General features: G+C 43.1%; 1 protein-coding gene across 3 annotated transcripts in view; it reads right to left on the bottom strand.

Moving 5' to 3' along the window:
• LOC148149661 (uncharacterized) overlaps nucleotides 1-20,145 on the bottom strand; it is a 487,290-nt gene that overhangs the window by 432,679 nt on the left and 34,466 nt on the right. Inside the window, exon 1 of one of the 3 annotated variants that reach the window (XR_015757548.1) lies at nucleotides 2,751-2,828. The exons of the other annotated variants lie outside the window; for them this stretch is intronic. The gene's annotated coding sequence lies outside the window, so the exon portion shown is untranslated. Of the gene's footprint in view, nucleotides 1-2,750; nucleotides 2,829-20,145 lie in introns of those variants that run through there. 3 annotated transcript variants of the gene reach the window in all.

The raw sequence follows: 20,145 nt of genomic DNA, 5'->3' as shown, positions 1-20,145 counted from the left end.
AGTCTAGCCACAGGGTTCCTACTTTATTTGTGCAGACCTTTTCTTGAAATTGTGAAATCTGATGTTGGCCTTAATTCAGCATTTATCACAATAAGCGGTATAAAGGATTTGAATGATGCATTTGAAAATTGATTCCAAGACCTCATATTTCTCTCTGAAATCCTATGTCACAAAATGTACCATTTAATAATTTTATATAGAATCCCTACAGTGCAGAAGCAGGCCACTCAACCCTTTGATTCCTCACCAACCTTCCAAATCGTATCCCATCTAGGCCCACTCCTTGTGCATTCCCATTGCTAATACATCCCTGGACACTTTGGGCAATTTAACGCGGCCAATCCACCTAAATTGCACACCTTTGAACTGTGGGAGGAAACCAGAGCACCCAATGGCAATTCACGCAGACATGGGGAGAACATGCAAACTCCACACAGTCACCCAGGGGTGCATTCAAGCCCAGGTGCCTGGTGCTATGAGGCAGCAGTGCTAACCACTGAGCTACCGTGCCACCCCCAGGGACGCCCCATATGCCATTGCAGCCTTACAAAGTTTACCCAGCTATGTGACCACTTTCAGAAAGAAGAGGCACATTTATAGCTTTTTAAAATTGTAATCCAATGCACTTTGTAACTGCTTTGACAAAGGGTCAGTTAGACTCGAAACGTCAGCTCTTTTCTCTCCTTACAGATGCTGCCAGGCCTGCTGAGATTTTCCAGCATTTTCTCTTTTGGGCACTTTGTAACTACCCGTTTCAGAACAAAATGTCACATTAACACTTCCTTTTACTTAGTGGTGTGACAGAGTGATCCATGGTGCAGCAACTATACTAAAAATAAATCGACCCTGACATTGATGGTGACTGCTGATAGCCAAAGAGTTTGAAACTTTTGCATGACACTACTGTAGAGCTTGTACAAATTCTTTCAATGACATTTGCATCCTAGCACATTTGTTTAGGTGATGGTTAATTCTGCATTGGAATAGTTTAATAAAAGAGGGCAAATGATAACAATGACCATGAGAGAGCTCCTTTGCTGAAGTTGCAGTATAATGTAAAGCTTAAGAGTTACAGTAAATATTTGAAAACCAGCAAAGAGGTGCATTAACATTTCTCATGCCTCTTATTTTATGTTTGGAGTCAGTTTTTCTAATTCTTCTAGTGTTAAATTATGTTTCAGAGCATGAACACAATAGTTTCTAAAGCATTGTGATTTATATTAACTCATGTATCTGGAATTACGACACGTCACCCTGCAATTTACTGTGTGTAATATTATTGTAGGTACCTGCATCAAAGTTCTCTGTGTGCTAACAGGGACATTAACACTATGTTAAACATTGCTAATGGTTCTGTAGAACCAACATAGAGAGGAATTTAATTCAAATCTATTAAGTATGCCTGTATTAACAGAAACATCAACTAGGCAGAAGTGGGTACTGCAGATGCTGGAGATTAGAATCAAGATTAGAGTGGTGCTGGAAAAGCCCAGCAGGTCAGGCAGAATGCGAGGAGGAGGAAAATTGATGTTTTAGGCAAAAGCCCTTCATCAGGAATAAGAATGAAGGGGTTTTGCCCGAAACGTCAATTTTTCTGCTCCTCGGATGCTGCCTGACCTGCTGTGCTTTTCCACCACCACTCTAATCTTAACAGTAACATCAGTCCAATCTTCAGTTATTTCTCATTTGAAGATTAACATTTGTTTTAACTCACACAAATAAATAATTTAATGGATTTCTCATTGTTTAGAGTAAACAAATAACTTAATTGTACTCAGTTAATTGTAATCAGTTTGTGGCAGTAAAATTATTAGTTTTCTTTGGAAATTAACTTTGTGTGAAGGTTATAGCTTCTTATTGTACAAAATAGTGTCGGCCAATCCTTTGCACTTTGATTTATTTTTCCTGTTACATCTTTATAGCTTGGCAAGCAGCCTGACTAAGTAGTATACCTGACATATAAGCCAGTTGCTAGTTATTGATCTCGTAGATGGCTGTGCTGCATCAGCTGTCTAATCTTCCCTGATTCTATCAAACCATCAACTGCTGGATTGCCTATCTTTGCCTGTGTAGCTTTTTTTTCTTCTTTTTCTTTATTAAATTGCTGAAATTAAAATGGTGTAACCATTCAATGAAGCTGGTCACTCAATGAATTAAGGATTAATAATTTCTCAGTTTTGACTTATAAACTGTCATAGTGCAGGATAAAGAACATGATGTACATTTTAATTAAATCTCCATTCTTCCAATTTGAGGCAAATTAAACAACGTTACCATAAAATGTGATAAATGTTTTTGGACAGGATCTTCATATCTTGAGAAGTGATAAGGAAAGTGATAGAAGGGCAGATATTTCAGCATGGGGGAGATATCTGCAGCCTACCTTCCATCATCCTAAGGTCCGAAGTGGGATGTTCACCGATGATTGCATAATGTTCAATACCATTCATGAATCCTCAGATACCAAAGCAGTTGATGTGCAAATGCAACAAGATCTGGCCACCATTCAGGCTTGAGCTGACAAGTGGCAAGTCACATTTACACCACACAATTGTCAGGTTAAGACCATCATCAATAACAAAAAATCTAATCACTGTCCCTTGCCATTCAATGGTGTTACTAACACTGAATCCCCCACTATCAACATCCTGGGGGTTACCATTGACCAGAAAACCAAATGGACTTACTACATAAACACAACAACTACAAGAACAGATCAGAGGCTAGAAATATTGTAGCGAGTAACTCACCCTGATGCCCCACCATCTACAAGGCATAAGTACGAGTGTGATCGAATACTCCCATCTTCCTGGATGGGTACAGCTCCAACAACATTTAAGAAGCTTCACATCATCCAGGACAAATCCACCTGATTGGCAGCACATGCATAAGCAACCACTCCCTCCACCGCCGATGCTCAGTAGCAGCGGTGTGTACTATCGACAAGATGCACTGTAGAGATTCATCAAAGATCCTCAGACAACACCTTCCCAAACAATGACCTGGAAAAAGACAGTAGATACATAGGAGTAAATAAAGAGTGGAGCTAGTAAAAGCACAGCAGCAGCAGCATTAGAGGATGAAGGGAATTGATGTTTCAGGTTGGAACCTTTCATCAGTCCTGATGAAAAGATTTGATGTGAAATGTTGACTTCCCTCCTCCTCTGATGCGGCTTGACCTGCTCAACTCTTTATCCACTCTGACTCTCTGGCATCTGCAGTTCTCACTATCTCCAAGTAGGTACATAGGAACACCATCGAGGAGAAAGTGAGGTCTGCAGATGCTGGAGATCAAAGTTGAAACTTTATTGCTGGAACAGCACAGCAGGTCAGGCAGCATCCAGGGAACAGGAGATTCGACGTTTCGGGCACAGGCCCTTCTTCAGGTTCCTGATTCCTGAAGAAGGGCCTGTGCCCGAAACGTCGAATCTCCTGTTCCCTGGATGCTGCCTGACCTGCTGTGCTGTTCCAGCAATAAAGTTTCAACATAGGAACACCATCACTTGCGTGTTCCCCTCTTAACCACTCACCATCATGTCTTAGAAATATAATACCATCTCTTCACTGTCACTAGATTAAAATCCTGGAATTCCCTTCCTAAGGCATTGTGGGCCAGCCCACAGCATATAAACTGCAGCATTTCAAGAAGGCAGCTCCCCACCAATGTGTGAAGGGCATCCAGTGATGCCCAAGTCCCACAAGTGAATAAGAAGAAATTAACTTCTTGGCAGGATGGCCCAAGGTTGACTTTGCAGCCTCATTACAAATTGAGGTTGTTAAGTGATCAATGCTTCTTCACATCATCACTACGGTTAACTCAGTTTTTGGCAGGTAAGGACTGTGGCAACCTTCCCAATTAGCAAGACACATTGGTGTGTCTGCCAACTTGAGGGATGCTGAGGGTGGGTCTCAAACTCCCCAATCAGTGGGTGATCAGAGACATTGATGAGGGTGCTGGAGATGGCTACTGAAAGCCCACCGACACCCTTGCCACTGACTTCCCTTCTATCTGTGAATTCTCAACTCCAAAAAAGCCCTTACCATGCTTGCTGCTCGTGGTTTTTAGTGTTCTTGTGGCAATTGCAGCCATGGTTTAGAGGTGGTGCTGGTGTTGAAAGTGGCTACTGACCTCGGATGTATTTCCCACTCACCATCCTGATTTAGAAATATATTGTTGTTGGATCAAAATCCTGGAACTCCCTCGCTAACATCATCTGCGTCTACCTACAACACATGGACTGCAGCAGTTCAAGAAGGCAGCGAACCTCAACCTTCTCAAGGGAATAGGGATGAGCAAAAAATGCCTGCTCTGCCAGTGACAATCATATCCAAGAATTTGTATATACAACTAGTTTCAGCCAGAGCAGAACATTGCTGTCACCAGTTAATGACCATCTTGGTAGGCATGATAGGCACAAGGAGAAAGTGAGGACTGCAGATGCTGGAGATCAGAGCACAGCAGGTCAGGCAGCATCTGAGGAGCTGGAGAATTGACATTTCAGGCAAAAGCCCCTCATCAGGAATGAGGCTTTTGAACCAAGGGGATGGAGCATTAAATGGGATGGGGCTGGGGGGAAGGTAACTGAGAGTGCAATAGGTGGATGGAGGTGGCTGTTATGATGATAGGTCAGAAAGGAGGGTTGAGCAGATAGGTGGGAAGGAAGATGGAGAGGTAGGACAGGTCATGAGGCTGGTGCTGAGTTGAAAGGTTGGAACTGAGGTGAGTGGAGGGGAAATGAGGAAACTGGTGAAATCCACTGAGGCCATGTGGTTGGAGGGTCCTAAGGCGGAAGATGAGGCGTTCTTCCTCCAGGCGTTGGGTGGTTAGGGAGTGGTGATGCATGCCCTTGGCAGAGTGGGAGAGAGAGTTGAAGTGCTCAGCCACAGGGCGGTGGAGTTGATTAGTGTGGGTGCCCTGGAGATGTTCTCTGAAGAGCTCTGCAAGTACGTGTCCTGTCTCCCCAGTGTAGAGGAGATTGCATTGAGAGCAATGGATACAGTAATGTGTGGAACTGCAGGTAAAACTCTGATGGATGTGGAAGGCTCCTTTGGGGCATTGGATGGAGGTGAGGGGGGAAGGTGTGGGCACAGGTTTTGCAATTCCTGCGGTGGCAGGAGAAGGTGTTGAGAGTGGTTTGGTGAGAGGCGTGGACCTGACAAGTAAATCGTGGAGGGAATGGTCTTTATGGAGAGCAGATAGGGGTGGGGAGGGAAATATATCTCTGGTGGTGGGGTCTGTTTGTCGGTGGCAAAAGAGGCAGAGAATGGTGCGATATATATGGAGATTGGTGGGGTGGAAGGTAAGGACCAGGGGGTTCTCCCCTTGTTACGGTTGGAGGGGTGGGGTTCAAGGGCAGAGGTGCGGGAAGTGGATGCAATGCACTGGATGTCATCATCGACCACATGAGAGGGGAAATTGCGGTCTTTGAAGAAAGAGGCCATCTGGTGTGTGCTGTGGTGGAACTGATCCTCCTGGGAGCAGATATGCCTCTTCCACATCCAATAGAGTTTTACCTGCACTTCCAAAAATGTCATTTACTGTATCCATTGCTCCCGACGCGGTGTCCTTTACATTGGGGAGAAAGGACACCTACTCGCAGAGCACTTCAGAGAACATCTCCAGGACACCTGCACCAACCAACCCCACCGCCCCATGGCCGAACACTTCAACTCCCCCTCCCACTCCACCAAGGACATGCAGATCGTGGGCTTCCTCCATTGCCACACCCTAACCACCCAATGCCTGGAGGAAAAATGCCTCATCTCTGTTTTGGGACCCTCCAAGCCCATGGCATCAATGTGGATTTCACCAGTTTCCTCATTACCCCTCCCCCCACTGTTTCCCAGTTCCAACCTTCCAACACAGCACCGCCCCCATCACCTCTCCTACCCGTCCATCTTCCATCCCGATCTATCACTATGACCCCCATCTCCATCTATCGTACTCTCAACTACCTTTGCCCTAGCCCCATTCCCCCTCCCATTTATCTTTCTATGCCCTTGGCTTGCATGCCTCATTCTTGATATGGGGAGAAAGTGAGGACTGCAGATGCTGGAGATCAGAGCTGAAAATGTGTTACTGGAAAAGCACAGCAGGTCAGGCAGCATCCAAGGAGCAGGAGAATCGATGTTCAGGAATTCCTGAAGAAGGGCTTATGCCCGAAACGTCGATTCTCCTGCTCCTTGGATGCTGCCTGACCTGCTGCGCTTTTCCAGCAACACATTTTCAGCTCATTCTTGATATGCACAAGATCTGGTGGGGTTTCTTGTTTTTGGTAGGGGGTGGTTAGAGGAGAGTTGGGCTGCCACTTAGAAAAATATTTTTAAAATTTCAGCCTTTATTTCAATTTATTTGGACTCTCTTTAACTCTCAAGAAGTGCACAGAGGAAGTGTCAAGTGTATTCAACAAAGTAACATCAGATTTTGCATTATGTGAGACTGGAAAGTAGGAGGAAGAGAAGACAATTTGGACACAACACTGGAGAGATACCTGGCACCTTCCTGCCAGGATATTTTAAAACTATAAAACTGCATAATAGCGTATTCATTTGTGAGGTAGAATATAGTGCTGTTTTATGAGTACAGAGTGTACTTTATCGTTTGGCTTTTTCATGTCTTGTTAAATGTTTTCAGTCCGAACTGATGATACCAGGATCATAATTGCTTTGGATTCCAGGAACGTGCTTGCTTTAATGATATTCCATAAGAATGATTTATGTGTGTCTACAAATTTATTGATGATAGATGACAGAATAGGTTCAATGACTACTTGAAGGGCAATTAGCCCTAGTGTTAAGTAAACACACATTATATCGTCAAAATGTTGCTGTTTTCAATGTTGTCACCTCTTAATTCTTCTGAAAAGGTTCTCTTCAATCTGAAGTCCTACACTGATATATGATATATCTTTAACTTTTGCTGCTATGTCAATGAGTTTTCTTTTATTGCTTGCTGTGATGGTGCAGACAGAATATAAAGCTGTTACCATAATGGATGAAATTAAAGCTGAATAAATAGCTTTCTAATTATTAGGACTGATTTAATACCATAAAATAGGTATTCTATATGTTTTAATTTGTCAGATATAATGTAGTTAAACAGAAGGAAGGCAAATTTCCTTTCATGCGTATCTTGTTGGCAAAGTATTGAAATCTATGCCATATTTCTCATTCCAAATTTAATGATTATGTCTAAATGCATGAAGTTTACTGATTTAATATTAATGTGCTATTACATGGCATTTTAGCATCATGATACCAATATTGCAAATGTATCCTTCCTGGTTCTAGAATAATAAGATTGGAATCATTTAATCTAACATCTAAACATTTTTTTCAATGAGATATAACACTTTTCAACATTTATTTAAAATATTCTGACATACCTCAGGTTCAAAATAAATTTTACAATGATAACCGGAATAAATGTGGGCCAGAAGATTATTATGTGATCACAAGATCGTAAAACACAGGAGCAGAAGGAACCGATTCAGCTTATGTCGTCTGCTTTGTCATTCAATGGGATCATAGTTGACCTGATAATCCTCAACACCATGTTTCTACCTTTCCCGAATACCCTTGATTTGTTAACTGGTTAAAAAATTGTCTCTCAGCCTTGAGTACCACTTAATAATCCAACATTGTCAGCCATCTACAGAAAAAAATTCAACAGATTCACTACCCTTTGAGAGAATAAATTCCTTTCCATCTCTGTCATAAATAGGTGACCTGTTTGAGATTATGACCTCTGGTCCTAAACTCTCTGACAAGGGAAAATAGCTCTCAGTACCTACTCTGACAAGACTCTTCAGAATCTTTTATCATTCACTAAGATTGTATCTCATTCTTCTAAACTCCAATGGGTGGAGGACTAACCTACTCAACCTCTCCTCATAAGACTGTCCCTCTATACTTGGTATCAACATGCTCTGGACTACCTGTCATGCCAATATCTTAAGTAAAAGACCATAGCTGTTCATAGTATTTGAACCATAGCTGTGAGTGCCTTGTCTAGTTCTAGCAAGACTTCCTTATTTTTATACTCTATTCCCTTTGAAACAAAGGGCGAAAGTTCCATTTGTCCTCTCTATTAGCTGCTGAAATTTACTGCAAGTCTTTTGACATTATTGCAGAAGGACACCCAAATTCAGCTGTGCCGCAGCTTTCTTTTTTAAATATACAGAATCCCTACAGTGTGGAAACAAGCCCTTCAGTCCAACAAGTCTACACCAACCCACCGAAGAGTAACCCACCCAGTGTTTCTGCAATCTTTTTCTATTAAAAAAAAAGTTGACTCCTCTATTCTCCCTGCCAAAGTGCATAATCTCACATTTCCCGACATTATATTCCACTGCCAAGTTTTTGCTGACTCTCTTAAGCTGTCCATTTCTCTGTTAATCATCACCACTTGCCTTCAAATGCATTTTTTGTTATTTGCAACCTTTGCTCTCAAACTGATTTCTTACTCTCAAACTAAATGTTACATTTTATCATGTTATGGTAACTGTTTCCTAGGCAATCCTTTCCTCTGACATCAGTTAACAAACTTACCTCATTACACATCACCAGATCCAAAATAGCCTGATCCCTGTTTGAATCCACAATGCACTTTTCTAGGAAGCTGTCCTTAATTAACTCCTCGTGGTTGGTCCTGCCAGTTTGATATCCTCAATCTACATGAAGTTAAAATCACATGCGATTAATCTCTTTTTTTTATAGCACCTCTACAGTGTGGAAACAGGCCCTTCAGCCCAAAAAGTGCACACTGACCCTCTGAAGGGTATCTCACACAGACCAATTCTCCTTCCCTACATTTACCCCTCACTAATGCACCTAACCTACTCACCCCTGAACACTATGGGCAATTTAGAATAGCCAATCCACCTTAACCTGCACATCTTTGGATTGTGGGAGGAAACCCAAGCAGACACAGGGAGAATGTGCAAACTCCACACAGGACATTCACCCGAGGCTGGAATCGAACCTAGTTCCCTGGCGCTGTGAGACAGCAAGGCTAGCCACGAAGCCACCATGCTATCCAAAATCTGCTGCCATTTTTACAATCCCTTTTATCTTCTGATTTATTTTCTGTTATACATTATGGTTACTATTAGGGGCCCTGTAGACTACCTTGCCACTTTCTTCTACCCAATGTTATTTCTTACCTTCACACAAATTGAGTATAGAAGTTGAGAGGTCATGTTGCAGCTGTACAGTACATTCATTAGGCCACTTTTGGAATATTGTGTGCAGTTCTGGTCTTCCTCCTGTTAGAAGGGTGTTGTGAAACTTGAAAGGGTTCAGAAAACATTTACAAGGATGTTGCCAGGGTTGGAGGATTTGAGCTATAGGGAGAGGATTAACACACTGGGATTGTTTTCCCTGGAGCGTCGGAGGCTGAAGGGTGACCTTATAGCGGTTTACAAAATTATGAGGATCATGGATAGGGTAAATAGGCAAAGTCGTTTCCCTGGGGTCAAGGAGTTCAGAACTAGAGGGCATAGGTTTAGGGTGAGAGGGGAAAGATATAAAAGAGACCAAAGGAGCAACGTTTTCACACAGAGAGTGGTACGTGTATGGAATGAGCTGCCAGAGGAAGTGGTGGAGGCTGGTACGATTGCAACATTTAAGAGGCATTTGGATGGGTATATGAATAGAAAGGGTTTGGAGGGATATGGGCCGAGTGCTGGCAGGTAGCACTAGGTTGGGTTGGGATAGCTGGTTGGCATGGACGGGCTGGACCGAAGGGTCTGTTTCCATGCTGTACATCTCTATGACTATATAAATTACTATTCTATACTATTTTATTCTATTCTATTCTATTCTTTTAAATGAAGAAATTTGTCCTCATCTAAGTGGTGAATCTCTACGTTTTGAAACAGTCAGTCTTCGTTTAGAGTCTTGAAAAGGTGGATGTGAAAAGAATCATTCATTTTGTGGCTAAGTCAAGACATAGGAAGCACTGATTAAAAATTAGTGTTTGCTCTTTCCAGACAGAACATAGAACATAGAACATAGAACATTACAGCGTAGTACAGGCCCTTCGGCCCTTGATGTTGCACCGCCCTGTCATACTAATCTGAAGCCCATCCCACCTACACTATTCCATGTCCCTGATCAGATTATTCTTTTCTAGATGGTTTCAATCCTATCTCTTATAACCTTTTCCAACACTTTACCAACAACTGAAGTGAGACTCACTGGTCTGTAATTACCAGGGTTGTCTCTATTCCATGTATGTCCATATGCTTGTCCAATGATGACTTAAATGCACTTAAACTTGGCGAATCTATTACTGTTGCAGGCAAAGCATTCCATACCCTTACTACTCTCTGAGTAAAGAAACTACCTCTGACATCTGTCTTATACCTATCTCCCCTCACTTTAAAGTTGTGTCCCCTCATGTTTGCCGTCCCCATACTTGGAAAGAAGCTCTCCCTCCCCACCCTATCTAACCCTCTGATTATCTTGTATGTCTCTATTAAGTCACGTCTCAACCTTCTTCTCTCTAACGAGAACAGCCTCAAGGCCCTCAGCCTTTCCTCGTAAGACATTCCTTCCATACCAGGCAACATCCTAGTAAATCCTCCTCTGCACCAGTTCCAAAGCTTCCCCGTCCTTCTTCTAATGCGGTGACCAGAACTGTACACAATACTCCAAGTGTAGTCGTACCAGAGCTTTGTACAGCTGCAGCATAACCTTCTTGTTCCGGAACTCAATCCCTCTATTAATAAAGACCAAACCACTGTATGCCTTCTTAACAACCCTGTCAATCTGGGTGGCAACTTTCAGAGATCTATGTACATGGACATCGAGATCTCTCTGCTCATCTGCACTCCCAAGAATCTTACCAATAGCCCAGTAATTTGCATTCCGATTACTCCGTCCAAAGTGTATCACCTCACACTTGTCCACATTAAACTCCATTTGCCACCTCTCAGCCCAGCTCTGCATCCTATCTATGTCTCTCTGCAACCTACTACATCCTTCGTCACTATCCACAACTCCATCGACCTTAGTGTCGTCCGCAAATTTACTAACCCACCCTTCTAATCCCTCATACAGGTCATTCATAAAAATGACGAACAGCAGTGGACCCAACACCGACCCTTGCGGTACGCCGCTTGTAACTGGACACCAAGATGAACATGTTCCATCAACTACAACCCTCTGTTTTCTTTCAGTAAGCCAGTTACTGATCCAAACTGCTATGTCTCCCACAATTCCTCTGCATTTTGTATAATAGCCTACTGTGGGGAACCTTATCAAACGGCTTGCTGAAATCCATATACACCGCATCAACCTGTTTACTCTCATCTACCTGTTTGGTCACTTTGTCAAAACAGCCAATAAGATTCGTTAGGCATGACCTACCCTTCACAAAACCGTGCTGACTGTCCCTGATCAGATTATTCTTTTCTAGATGGTTTCAATCCTATCTCTTATAACCTTTTCCAACACTTTACCAACAACTGAAGTGAGACTCACTGGTCTGTAATTACCAGGGTTGTCTCTACTACCCTTTTTGAACAAGGGAACCACATTTGCTACCCTCCAGTCCTCAGGCACTATTCCTGTAGACAATAATGATTTGAAGATCAATGCCAAAGGCTCGGTAATCTCTTCCCTTGCATCCCAGAGGATCTTAGGATAGTTCCCATCCGGCCCAGGGGACTTGTCTTTTTTCACACTCTGCAGTATTTCTAATACCTCTTCCTTGTGAACCTCAATCTCTTCTAGTCTAGATGCAAGTATCTCTGTATCTTCCTCGCCAACATTTTCATTTTCTATAGTGAACACTGTCGAAAAATATTTATTTACTCTGACTCCAAACACAACTTCCCACTATTACCCTTGATTGGCCCTAATTTAACTCTCATCATTCTTTTATTCTTGACATACCTATGGAAAGCCTTAGGATTAACCCAGATCCTATCGCCAACAACTTCTCATGTCTCCTCCTGGCTCTTCTGAGCTCTCTTTTTAGGTCTTTCCTGACTTCCTTGTAGCCTTCAAGTGCCCTAACTGAGTTTTCACATTTTGTCCAAACATAAACCGTCTTCTTCTTCTTGACCAGGGATTCCACTTCCTTAGTAAACCACGGCTCACGCGTTCTATATCTTCCTCCCTGCCTGACAGGTATATACTTATCTAGGACACACAGGAGCTTTTCCTTGAGTAAGCTCCACATTTTTAATGTGCTCATTCCCTGCAGTTTCCTTCCCCATTCTACACTTCCTAAATCTTTCCTAATTGCATCGTAATTTCCCTTCCCCCAGCTGTAACTCTTGCTCGGTTGAGTACACCTATCCCTTTCCATCACTAAAGTAAACCTGACAGAATTGTGATCGCTGTCTCCAAAGTGATCACCTACTTCCAAATCTAACACCTGGCCAGGCTCGTTACCCAGTATTAAATCTAAAGTGGCTTCGCCCCTTGTAGGCCTGTCTACATACTGTGTCAGGAAGCCCTCCTGCACACACTGGACAAAAACTGACCCATCTATAGTACTCGTACTGTAGTGATCCCAGTCAACATTTGGATAGTTGAAGTCCCCCATGACAACTACCCTGCCTCTCTCAGTCCTATCGAGAATCATCTTTGCTATCCTTTCCTCTACATCTCTGGGATTATTTGGAGGCCTATAGAAAACTCCCAGCATGGTGACTTCTCCTTTCCTGTTTCTAACCTCAGCCCATACTACCTCAGTTAATGAGTCCCCAAACATCCTTTCTACAACTGTAATATTGTCCCTGATCAACAATGCCACACCTCCCCCTCTTTTACCATCTTCTCTGTTCTTATTGAAACATCTGAATCCCGGAACCTGCAACAGCCATTCCTGTACCTGCTCTATCCATGTCTCCGTAATGGCCACAATATTAAAATCCTAGGTACCAACCCACGCTGCCAGTTCACCCACTCTCCCTCGGACGCTCCTCGCATTGAAGTACACACACTTCAAACCAGGTTCTCGCTTGCCAGTGACAGATACTTGATTTTGGAACTCCATACTGTCATCCTCTTCTGTACCTGTCCTACAATTTTGGTTCCCATCCCGCTGCTGTATTAGTTTAAATCCACCTTAATAGCTTTAACAAATTTCCCACCCAGGATATTGGTACCCCTCTGGTTTAGATGAAGACCATCCTGCTTGTAGAGGTCCCACCTAACCCAGAAAGAGCTCCATTTATCCAAAAGCCCGAAACCCTCCCTCCTGCACCATCCCTGTAGCCACGTGTTCAACTCCTTTCTCTCCCTATTTCTCACCTCACTAGCACGTGGCACGGGCAAAAAAACCAAAGAAAACAACTCTGTTTGTCCTAGCTCTAAGCTTCCATCCTAGCTTCCTGAACTTCTGCCTCAAGTCCCCATCTCTCTTTTGACCTATGTTGTAGGTGCCAATGTGGACCACGACTTGGGGCTGCTCTCCCTCCCCCCGAAGGATCCCAAAAACACGATCAGAGACATCACGGACCCTGGCACCCGGGAGGCAACACACCAACCGTGAGTCTCTCTCGTCCCCACAGAACCCCCTATCTCTCCCCCTAACTATCAAGTTCCCAATGACTACTGCTCTGCTCCTCTTCCCACTTCACTTCTGAGCAGCAGGTGCCCCACTGCTTTCCCCTGGTAAGTCATTCCCTCCAACAGTATCTAAAATGGTATACTTATTGTTGAGGGGAATGGCCACAGGGGATCCCTGCACTGCCTGCCAGTTCCCTTTCTGTCCCCTAACTATCACCCATCTGTCTTTTTCTTTTATCTGGGGAGTGACTATCTCTCTGTAAGTCCTGTCAATAACCCCCTCTGCCTCCCGAATATTCCGAAGTTCATCCAACTCCATGAGGACAATCCTTTTTCTCTTGGTGTTTTGCAACTTTGGAACTTTACCTCAGAAGGCTGTGGACATGGGTTCATTAAATACTTTTAAGGTGGAGCTCGACAGATTGTTGTTTGGAAAGGAAAATCGAATTAAAACCACAAACAGATCAGCTACATTAAATGTTGGAGCAGGCTTGAGGGGTAGAATGACTTAATTTTGCTCCTAAACTTTATGTTCATTGGTTCATGTTTTCCAAGCTGGGGGAAACACTTTCTCCACATTTACCCAGTCAACTCGCTTCAGAATATTTATGTTTCAACTTGATCATTTTTCAAGCTTCAGGGAGTATTGGTCTAGTCTACACAACCTCTCCACGAAGGAAAATTTCATCATTTCAGAAATCAGTGATCTCTAAGTACACACCTTCTGGTGTAACTGTGTCCTTGCTCAGGGAAGGAGACCAAAGCTGTCTCACCAATGTCCTGTATAATTATAGTACAGCTTCTTTAATCTTATAGTGTAATCCCTTTCTAACAAAAGCAAACATGCCATTTCCCTTCTTAATTGCTTGCTGCACCTGCATGTTAACTTGCTGTAATTTATGCACAAAGACTTCCAATTCCCTCAGAGTGCAAACATTGCCTAGTTTTTTCTTAACTTAAAAAGATCTTCTGCTTTTGTATTTTTCATTCTAAAATGGATAGCTTTGCCATATTGATTTTCAGCTATCATGTTCTTGGCAACTTACCCAACCTATCTATTTCCCTAGCCTCTTTGTATCCTCCTCACCATAAGCTTTTCCATCTAATTTTGGATCTGCAGCAAACAGTCTTCAGTAGTTCCATTATCTTTGTCATTGACTAGGTTGTAAATGCCTGTTCAGTTATAACCAGCAATGTACTATTTACTTCCACTGTGTTCTATTTCCGGATTACCTTAGATGATAACTCCCAGCTTCGTTAGAGTACTGTAAAGCAACTTTTTTGACTCCCCTCCTCATGTCTTCGACTTGCCTCTGCCAATCAGTTCATGAATTTCTTTGTCACTAAGGTTGTGACAAGCTGATCAGGCAGGGGGCCTCTGCCATGTTCTGTCTTTCCACAAGCTACCAGATTGATCAGCCTCTAAAGTTATTCCCCAGACTATCTATGAATCTGTATATTTTTCAATTTTCTTCCTATTGCCCCTCATTTCCTCTCTGAGCTCATCTTGTTCCCACCTTCTGTTCCCTCAGCCCTTTTCTCACTAAACTGCTTACTAGCTTACTTCCGCATTTGGCATCTTGTTAGATATTGGACAGAGTCAGTCTCTTAAGTTGTTGCCCCTCTCCTTTATATTTGCCATTGATGTACTCCAAAAAAAAAATTATTGATTCCTCCATCCTTGCAAACAGCTTCTCCAACCTCCCATTCCTTGTCACAGCTCATGAATTCGTGGCTGAGCCTCTTCTTCCTGGATTTAAACTCATGCTTCCCAGAACACCAAGTTCAAATCCCTCCAGATTCTCTTCTGATTTCAGTATCGTCTGGGGAAATCGTCTTATGTGACTGTGACAACGCTAAACTTCCATGCCTCATCCTTCTTAATCTATGTGCAGTCTTTGCCATGATTGATCATACTATCCTTCTCCAATGATCTGATAAAGGCTTTCCACATAATGAGCTGAATTGATAAAGCTGATAGAGCAGAACTATTCCCAATTAAAGAGCCATAAAGAGATAGAGATATATAGCACGCAAGCAAAGCATTCGGTCCAATTAATCCATGCTGACCAGATATCCTAAATTAATCTAGTCCCATTTGCCAACATTTGGCCCATATCCCTCTAAACCCTTCCTATTCATAAATCCATCCAGATGCCTGTTAAATGTTGTAATTGTACCAGCCTCTACTACTTGCTCTAGCATACATGCACCACTCTTTGCATGAAAAAGTTGCCCCTTAGGTCCCTTTTAAATCTTTTCCCTCTCACCTTAAACCTATGCCCTCTAATTTTGGAATCCACCTCCTGCCCCTGGGGAAAAGACCTTGTCTATTCACCCTATCCATGCCCGTCATTATTTTATAAACTTCTATAAGGTCACCCCTCAGCTTCCTCACTCCAATGAAAATAGCCTCAGTCTATTCAGCCTCTCCTTATAGCTCAAATCCTCTCATCAATCATCTTCATAATGTCCTCAAAAAGCTCAATCAAGTTAGTGAGGCATGACCTTCCCCACACCAAAACATGTATCATTAATCAGTCCATTTGCTTCTAAATGCTCATAGACTTTTCACTGAGGACCTTTTCCAATAATTTCCCTACCACTGACATGAGGCTCACAGACCCACAATCCAATTTCCTGGATTATCCCGGTTACCCTTTTTAAATATTGGGACAACATTAGATATTCTCCAGTCCTCTGGGACCTCACTTGTGGCCAAACAGGATACAAAGATGCCTGTCAATGCTCCAGCAATTTGGTCTCTTTCCTCTCTCAATATTTTGGGACAGATCTCATCAGGACCCAGGGACTTAGTTATCTTAACACTTTTTAACACACATAACACCTCTTCCTTTTTAATAGCAACTCGGCTTAGAAATTTGACACTACCTTCCTGGAGGTCATCATCCATTAATTCCTTCTCTTTGGTGAATACTGACACATAGTATTCATTTCAGACCTCACTGACCTCTTCTGGCTCCACACATATATTCCTTTCTTTGTCCTTGAGTGGGCTAACCTTTTTCCTGGCTACCTTTTGCTTCTTATATGTGTATAAAAGGCCTCGAGGGTCTCCTAAACCGATTTATTAACAACCTCTCATGACCCCTTTAAGCCCTTCTAATTTGTTGTTAGCGTTCTTTCTTACTTTCCTCATATACTTCAAGGGCTTTATCAGTTCCCATCCTCTTATACCTTGAGAATGCTTCTTTTTGCTTTTTGAGTAAGGTCATAACATGCCTGGTCATCCAAGATTCACATATCTTGCCATACCTATCCACCATTCTTGCAGGAACATGCTGCTGCTGAATTCTTATTAACTGCTGTTTGAAATACTCCCACGTGTCCAATGTGGATTTACCCTCAAACAGCCGCTTCCAATCAACACTCTCCATAGGAAGGGTGTTGTTAAACCTGACAGGGTGCAGAAAAGATTTACAAAGGATGTTCTGGATTAGTGGTGCTGGAAAAGCACAGCAGTTCAGGCAGCATCCGAGGAGCAGTAAAATCAACGTTACGGGCAAAAGCCCTTCATCAGGAATACAGGCAGAGTGCCTGAAGGGTGGAGAGATAAATGAGAGGAGGGTGAGGGTGGGGAGAAAGTAGCATAGAGTACAATAGGTGAGTGGGGGAGGGGATGAAGGTGATAGGTCAGGGAGAAGGGTGGAGTGGATAGGTGGAAAGGAAGATAGGCGGGTAGGACAAGTCATGGGGACAGTACTGAGCTGGAAGTTTGGGACTGGGGTGAGGTGGGGGAAGGGGAAATGAGGAAACTGTTGAAGTCAACATTGATGCCCTGGGGTTGAAGTGTTCCGAGGCGGAAGATGAGGCATTCTTCCTCCAGTCGTCTGGTGGTGAGGGAGCGGTGGTGAAGGAGGCCCAGGACCTCCATGTCCTCAGCAGAGTGGGAGGGGGAGTTGAAATGTTGGGCCACAGGGCGGTGTGGTTGATTGGCGCGGGTGTCCCAAAGATGTTCCCTAAAGCGCTCTGCTAGGATGCGTCCAGTCTCCCCAGTGTAGAGGAGACCGCATCGGGAGCAACGGATACAATAAATGATATTGGTAGATGTGCAGATAAAACACAGCATGTTGTCAGGACTGGAGGGGTTGATTAGATTACATTACAGTGTGGAAACAGGCCCTTCGGCCCAACAAGTCCACACCGACCAGCTGAAGCGCAACCCACCCATATCCCTACATTTACCCTCTACCTAACACTACAGGCAATTTAGCATGACCAATTCACCTGACCTGCACATCTTTGGACTGTGGGGGGAAACCGGAGCACCTGGAGGAAGCCCACGCAGACACGGGGAGAACGTGCAAACTCCACACAGTCAGTCAACTGAGGCTGGAATTGAACCCGGATCTCTGGCGCTGTGAGGCAGCAGTGCTAACCACTGTGCCATCGTGCCATTGAGTTATAGCGAGAGGCTGAATACCTTGGTTATATTTTCCCCGGAGCGCCGGAGGCTGAGAAGTCACCTTTTGGAGGTTTACAAAATGGTGAGGGCCATGAATAAGGTGAATAGCCCTTTTTCCTTGGGGGAGTCCAAAACTAAAGGTCATAGGTTTGAGATGAGAGAGGAAAGATTTAAAAAGGACTCGAGGAATTACTTTTTTCACACAAAGCATGGTCCAAATATGGAATGATCTCAGAAGGAGTGGTGGAGGCAGGCATAAAAGGTAAATGGTTGGCTATATAAAAGGCATATGGAAGGCATTTACAGGGATGTGGACCAAATGCTAGAAAATGGGACTAGATCAAATTGGGATGTCTGGTTGATCCAGATGCATTGGACCAAAGGGTCTCTTCCCTCTACAACTCTGTAAGTGACAATGCCAAGATTTTGTTTTCTCTTCAGTGTCCACACAGCCACATAATGTTTTTCACTGGTTAAATGTCTGGATTCAGAGAACATCTATGGGCTGATCATACCCTGACAATTTATATTTTCTTCAAACATTCTTCACAAAACTCAGATGACAATCAATACTTAAAACAATATCCAATTATTTGGTTTCTTATGGTTTAAAGAAGTTTCTTACGCAAGTTTATAATTGTAAGTTTGGAATTTGCAATAGACAATCAGTGTATTATTTTACTGGACAGATTGCAGAACTCTGCAGCAGAAGGGGATCCGAGTGTCCTGGTAGACAGAATCATAGCATCCTGACAGTGTGGCAACAAGCTATTTGGTGCATTGAGTCCATGCTGACCCTCTGAAGAGCATCACACCGAGACCCACCGCTCCACCCTGTTCCTGTAACCTTGCATTTCCCATGGCTAAACCACCTAGCCTGCACATCTCTGTACACTATGGGCAAATTAGCATGGCCAATCCCGCTAACCTGCACATTTTTGGACAGTGGCAGGAAACTGGAGCACCCAAAATAAACCCATGTAGCCATGGGGAGATTCTACAAACACCACACAGATAATCACCCGAGACTGGAATTAAATCTGCATCCCTGGTGCTATGAGGCATCAGTGCTAACCACCATGCCACACAAATGAGTCACAAAAAGTTAATATGTACGTACGAGTGATTAGGCAGATAAATGGAATGTTGTAGTTTATTGCAACAAGAATGGAACCTACAATGTACGACATTTAGGTAATCATTTCTTTAATATTGGAAGGACACAGTAACACAATTCATATGAGCATAGAGAAAAAGGCCAATTGTTCTGTTTATAACTGCATTAATATAGAGTCCTGATAAAAAATCCTGTTGAAAGAAAAATACCCAGACTTTTTTCTTTACAAACATTTGCTAATCTGTTGTTTATTTCCAAAAAGTTTCTGTTTTCAGTTCAGATTCTGATCATTTACAGATTTTTAAAATTCACTATGTCATTAACCATGCTTTTCATAAGAAAAATATGGTTACGTCTAACGGTGAACATTTTGCTTTCAACATTACATGATAAGTATCTCATGCTTACTCCGATGAACATTTCTTCCTCAGCTATGACCTGTTTCATTTTAAGTTTTTAAATCTCCAAATCCCTCCTTCAAAAATCCAACTGTGTTCAAGGAATATGATGGGATACAGTGTATGGAATTAAATACATTCAATTTAAAGAAAGGAAGACCAGGTCAGACATGAGTCAAGTTAAACTCTTGGCTTTTCACTGAGGTGTTGAATGTTGGGCAGTCTACCAACTTTCTTGAGTCTTCCTCCCCTATTGTGGACTGTTTTCCTCCTGGAATGAGAGAGGCAGGTATTATGCGAAATGAAAGTGGGTGGCACCACTGTTGCTTTTGGTGCTGGTGGGAAGGTGTCCTGAGTGAGTGAGCAGGCAGCGCAGAGGGCATGCAGGGTTAATGGTGTCCGACACTACGGTGGGTGAGAACAAGTGGGAAAGGTGTTGAAAGCAATAATGAGTGCGTAAAGTATGAACCTTACTGGGAGGTGAGCACAGCAGCAGAGACAAAATGAATGTGAGCTATCCAAGAGAACATGGTGTCATTTAACTGAGGTCAATGACCTTTTTTCTTGACATTACTTAGCATTTCTCCAGATGACTGTGTCAGCACTAACCTGGGTGGTAAACCCAGACTAGGCTAGCATGATCTGGTGTCATGGCATCCTCTGCTGTTCTTGGGGGA

Source organism: Chiloscyllium plagiosum, unplaced genomic scaffold, assembly GCF_037043375.1.
Source record: "Chiloscyllium plagiosum isolate Xiang-an unplaced genomic scaffold, Cpla_swu_hap1 HiC_scaffold_7, whole genome shotgun sequence".
NCBI lineage: Eukaryota > Metazoa > Chordata > Chondrichthyes > Orectolobiformes > Hemiscylliidae > Chiloscyllium > Chiloscyllium plagiosum.
Note: the sequence above shows the minus strand (reverse complement) of the source record. Positions and strands in the feature narration are given on the sequence as shown.